This window comes from Artibeus jamaicensis, unplaced genomic scaffold (assembly GCF_021234435.1).
Source record: "Artibeus jamaicensis isolate MK-2021 breed Jamaican fruit bat unplaced genomic scaffold, CSHL_Jam_final contig_387, whole genome shotgun sequence".
Taxonomy (NCBI): Eukaryota; Metazoa; Chordata; class Mammalia; order Chiroptera; family Phyllostomidae; genus Artibeus; species Artibeus jamaicensis.
The window spans coordinates 20,966,763-20,973,011 of NW_026521812.1; positions in this window are offsets into that span (position 1 = coordinate 20,966,763).

Sequence of the window (6,249 nt, forward strand, 5' to 3'; positions counted from 1 at the left end):
AATCCGAAGCACCTTACAAGGAATGTGATGGTATTTGAAGACAGGGCCTATAAAAAGGTAATTAGAGAAGACCATTAGAGTGGGCCCTAATCCAATCTGACCGGTGTCCTTATAAGAAGAGGAGATGAGCATACACAAAGAGAGAGAAACACCTGGGAAATGCCATGCGAGGACGCAGAGAGAAGTGGCCATCTGAAAACCAAGTGGGGAGGCCTCGGAAGAAGTCAAACCTGCTTACACCTTGATATTAGATTCTAGCTTCCAGAACTGTGAGAAAACAAATTGCTATTGTTTGAACCACCCAGTCTGTGATATTTTGTTACAGCAGCCCTAGTAAACTAATACACGTAATAAAGAATAATAATAATAATAATAATAATGTAAAAAAGAAACAAAAGACCCAAAATGGAGTCACTTTTGCTAAGCCGAGCCACCAAACCAAAACTTAACAAACAACCGAACTGCAGTTTCAACCTCTCCCAGGGGTGGAATTTTAAAGCAATCAGTTTAGAATTCTGATGAATTTGCTCTCTCTCCTGGGTACGCTCCAGCAAAGCCTGAGCATATACCTGACACACAGGCTTGAAAACAAAAGAAAACAACAACAGCAACAAAAAACTTGTGGAAGAAAGTTATTTGTCAAATATATGAGGGAAAAAGTATGATTCAAACATGAATGGGTGGATGGTTGGACTAGATGATATTTGAAAACCCTTCAAACTGAGGAACTCTTGATTCCTCTGATCCGTTTTCAGCCACTGAGTGAGAAGTTCTGGAAGCATGGATGAAGTAGAGAAAGTGTCCAGACTATTGTGAGCGAGATCAGATGGAAACTCAAGAATACGACAGGGTCAAAGAGAGTACCAAAGAAAAAGAGAAGAAAGTGGATGATTAAGCAATTTAACTGAAATTAAATGGAGCAGAGAAACAGGAAAAAAGTGCAGACGGAAGGGAGAATCTTGTGAAAAGGAAAGACAAAGAGAAAAAAGAACTGGGGTGGGGAGAAAGAATGAGACACATATGGCGGGTCTGTGATCAAAGGCACAAAGAGAAGCTTCAGCTTTGACGCTCTCTAAGTAAATAAGCTTATAGACTCTTGATAGAACGGTTTGTTTGAATAGGATGAAAAATATGAATGGGATGTGTAAACAGAGGGCTTGATAAAAGGAGAGATAAAAACAAATGAATATGATAAATACAAAACATAGCTTTTGAAGTACAGTGTGGAAAATATTTGACCACTCACAGAACAGAAAGAACTTCTTTTTTTTTAAAGATTTTTATTTATTTATTTTTAGAGAGAGGAGAAGAGTGGGAGAAAGAGAGAGAGCAAAACGTCAATGTGTGGTTGTTTCTTGCATGCCCCCTACTGGGGACCTGGCCTGCAGACCAGGCATGTGCCCTGACTGGGAGTCAAACCAGTGACCCTTTGGTTCTCAGGCCTGCAATCAATCCACTGAGCCACACCAAACAGATATAAAAAGGATTTCTTCTACCACCTATCCACCCTCCAGATCATCAACAGTCTAATAAAAAAGAATAGATTAGAACTACTTTAAAATGAAGATTATATTAATTTCCTATTACCGCTGTAACAAATTACCACAAATTTAGTGGCTTAACACAGCACAAATTTTGGGGGTCAGAAATCTGAAATGAGTTACTAGGCTAAAATCGAGTTGTTACCAAGGCTGTTTCCTGCTGGAGGCTTCAAGGGAAAATCTGTCCTTTGCCTCTCCCAGCTTTCACAGGCTGCCAGCATTTGTGAGTGGGCTACATCACTCCAATCTTTGGCTCATTTTCTGATTCTGACATTCCTGACTCCTCCCGTGAAAGACCCCTGTGATTACCTGGGGCCCATTCAGGTTATTCAGGATAATCCTTTTATCTCAGAATGCTCAGTTTAATCACCTTTCATTATTAAAGTGACATATTCACAGGTTCTGAGGATAATTAGGATGTAGGCTATTATTCTGTCTACAATAAGAGTGGTAAGCATTTACTTTTCCTCATTAGATGAAATATAATATAGAAGTATTCAAACTGAGGCCACTGACCCAGCATTTATTTGTAGAACATATGTTATTACAGAGCATGGTGGTATAAAAGCCATAAATCAGGATTCAGGGGACCTGGCTGCTAGTCCTACTATCATTGTCCTTAGATAGCTACACGGCCTTGACCAAGTCATTCCCTCTTCTCTGGAATTCTCCTTGCCTTTGAAATAAACTCTATCATGTTCTGACAGAGAAGGTTAAAGCAGCATGCTTGGCCCATTTCTTCCTTGTGATAATCTTTCCCAAAAGTTTGCAGTTTATTCACTGTTGCTATGAACCAAGTTTTTCTCTTAGTAGCTAAACGAACTCTGGGTCACTTTTTGAAGCATGCCATTTATAATGGTGTCAGTCTGCATTGCATGCATGTCATTTGAGTCCCTTAAGAAAAGGATGTTCTCAAGATTGTTAAGACCTATGAACTATGTGAATACAACATCCTAGGCTGGTACACTCAAATAATATTTGAAACTATGGTTTAAATACTGTACATGAATGAACTTATTCAACAAAAACTCATTGATTATCTATTAGGTACAAAGCGCTGCGCCAGGCCAATTCCTGGTAAGCTTGGTACTTGAACATAATAAACACTACATACAAACTTCATTAAGTGGAATACTAGAACATTACCAGTCAGCAAACGATTCAGTAAATGCTTATGAGGACTAAGCAGAGGAAATAAGAAACCGAAATTCTCTAACCTCAAGCAATACCATACAAATATAAAGCAACATGAAAATTTCCTCATTATCAAAATATTTTTTCAGTTTTCATTTTCCCTTATATTTATATTTACAAAACAAGTGTCAGCCTTCACCCCTGCTGCTTTCTAGGTGCTGCTCTCTCTAGTACAGAAATATGAAAACAGGCATTTTGATATTAGGTTCTGAGTATTTTTCCTATTACAAATAGTATAATCCCATTCTTTAATTTTAAAAAGTATATGTGTTTTTTTCCCTACAGGATGGACTTTTGAGTGATTTTTTCTCTTTTTCATGTCTCTACATTTCCTAACTTTTTAATAATGAATATTTATTTACCATATAATGAGATATATGCAAATGTTTTAATAGAAAATAGATCCTAACTACTTATGATGAGTTTACCCTCAAAGCAATCTCTGTCAAAAAAATGTACACATACCACTCAATTTCTGCAATAGTTATGCATATCTATACCACCTGATAGCTTTGAAGTAATAATTATAGTCATAAAGCTTTAATGAGATTGTAGGGTTAAATTTTGACTTCTCTGCACCTCATTCTGGAACTTGGGGAATTGTCGGACTTCTCTGCCCTGGAGTTTCTGGTCCCATTTCTCCCATGACTGGGTGCAAATTAAGAGTGATATGGGCTTCGATGGTCAAACAGCCTTTGAAAACATTTTCTTTGTTATATTTATATCCACTAATGATCACTTTATGACATAAGAAATTGAGCGAGCTAATTTGGCACATTATTGTAAATCTCTCAAAACAAGTAAGTCTCAAAACTTGACAAGCTAATTAATTTGCAGACTAGATACTAAATTCTTATTGCAGTTTTTTTAAGATCAATGGGAGAAAAACAAGCTCATATAAGCAGCATTGTAAGGTTTAAATTTAAGCAGCATTTCCGATTTGAGGTGAACACATTCCTACACACAAAAAAGGGAAATGTTTATTAACAGTTTTATGTGTTTCCTTCCATGGGATTTAAAGGGATTTACAATTGAGAAGCAGTAATGTATTATTCTAACTCCAGCTACTTTAATGAACTTCAGGATGGAGCCCAACTCACAAATACAGCACATCGCAGGTGCGGTAGTCTCATGGCAGGGTGGTACTCCATTACTCAATCCCAGAGAGATTAAGGGGCCCAAGTCACATGGTTACAAGAAGAGCAGTGTATAGAACATTGAGTTCCCAACCGCTGAAATAATCAAGGAGCCCTGTTTGGTGTTTGCCTGAATCACACAGATCTCCTTTGTAGTTTTCAGCCTCTACTGTCTCGAGTACTCACATATTTTGGCTTGTTGTTTTGATCCTGCTCCTTATTCATTCATTCAACAGCCATTTTTGAACACCTGTTCCATGCCAACCACTGTATTAACTGTTGGAAAAATAACCAACACATTGCAGTGTTTGCCACTCACAAGCCACTTTCACAAACACCATACGTATCATTTGGCCATGAAATGTGAGCTATTTACATCCAAGATCCAAGACTCATTCATTCTCTAGTCTGTCATCTGGGACTTCATTTGGTGCCTTGCTCAAAGTGCCCAATGTTTTTTAAATAGATGCATAAATGAAAATGAAGAAGTGAATGAATATATAAGCCTCATAGCCTAGGTCCATGCCATTTTTTATTTTGATAGGATTGTCAAACTTTTCTCCTTAACTCTTTTTTTCCCTTGGAAAAGATTTCTGGTCCCTACTTATTTTCTTCTTCCCTGTAGAGCAACTCCTAATGATGCTCGGGGGCAAGACCTTGACTTCTCAGTAAACAAGCTGCCTTTTTCTCTAGAGGCCGGGACCCTTGCCATTGGCTGCTAGCAATCTCTGGGAGAGGGAACACTGTAAGTCAGCTGTGCTCTGCCCAACTCTTTGTGAAGAGTTTAGCAAATGATATGAAACAAATTTTGTCACTCATCTTATTACTGTTGTAGAATAATTTTAATTGGAACAAAAAGCTAGGCTTTTATTCCAACCTAGTTTTTATTTCACCTTGGTTTTCCTTGTTAAATCTGAATCAGGAAGGCAATATGCCAAGAAATCCAGAAAACATGGCCTTGGCCAGGAAGCTTAGTTGGTTAGAGCATCATCCTGATACACCAAGGTTAGGGGTTGGATCCTGGATCAGGGCACACACACAAATCAACTGATGAATACATAAATAAGTGGAACCACAAATCAATGTTTCTCTCGCTCTCTCTCAAATCAATAAGTAAAAATTTAAAAAAAAGAAGTCCAGAAAACAGCAGTGGAAAACATAAGCTAATGCTGATGTGCATTTAGTGCTACGGAGAGGGCAACAGGCAGAATTGGGAATTGGATGGCTTCCAGAAATTGCTACCAATGTTTTTTTTAATTATCTACTAGTCTCACAAACCAAAATGGGTCTTTTTCTATTTTTTAAAAATACCTTCCAGATCAACTAAAAATGTTAAAACCTTTCAAAGCATCACCTTGAAAACAGCCCCAAGGATAGATAAGACTCAAAAAAACCAAACCCACCTTTTCCACCTAAAGTGGCAATTGCCCTGCTCCTTCGTGCACTCAGTTAACAACTATTTATTGAACATTTATTTGTCAGGCAGTTGGGGGGGATTCAGTGGTTTAAAAAAAAGACAGACAAGTTTTCAGCTTTCGGCTCAGAGGAGGCCTAGGTGCGACTTTCTTCTGTCGTCCAGAATCTGGGTTCTACTGACACTAGCCGCCTCCACCACCCCACCTAAGTTCAACCCCAACAAGACCAAAGTCATATACCTGAAGTATCCTGGTGGGGACGTCTGTGCCACATCTGCCCTGAGTCCCAAGAGTGGCCCTCTGAGTCTGTCTCCAGAAAGGGCTGGCGATGACATCACCAAAACAACCAGTGATTGGAAGGGTCTGAGGGTTACAGTGAAACTGATCATTCAGAATAAACAGGTCCTCAATCTGCACCTGTTCTCTGCCTCTGTTCTACCTTCTGCCTCTGTGCTGATCGCCACAGCCCTCAAAGTACTGCCGAGAGACAGAAAGAAGCAAAACGAAACGAAACATTAAGCATAGTGGAAATACCATTTTTGATGAGATTGTCAACTTTGCCCAACAGACGTGGCACTAATCTTTAGCTAGAGAACTCTCTGGAACCATTAAAGAGATCCTGGGGACGGCCCAGTCTATGGGCTGCAGAGTTGATGCCCAGCTAGTTGATTCACGATGCTATCATTTTTTTTTACTTGTTTGTCTCCCTCACTAAACACACTAAAGAAACAGTCTGTGAGTTATCTATTAATCCCCAGCACCCAGCACAGTAGTTGGTGTTGGTGTAGAAATTAATATATAGTAACACATAGCATAAAGCTCAGCTAGTTAAGAACCAAAGGAGCCCTCACTGGTGTGGCTCAGTGGATTGAGCACCAGCCTCCAGACCAAAATTCCTGGTCAGGGCACATGTCTGGGTTGCAGGCCAGGTCCCCAGTTGGGGGTGGGGAGGAGGCAATTGAT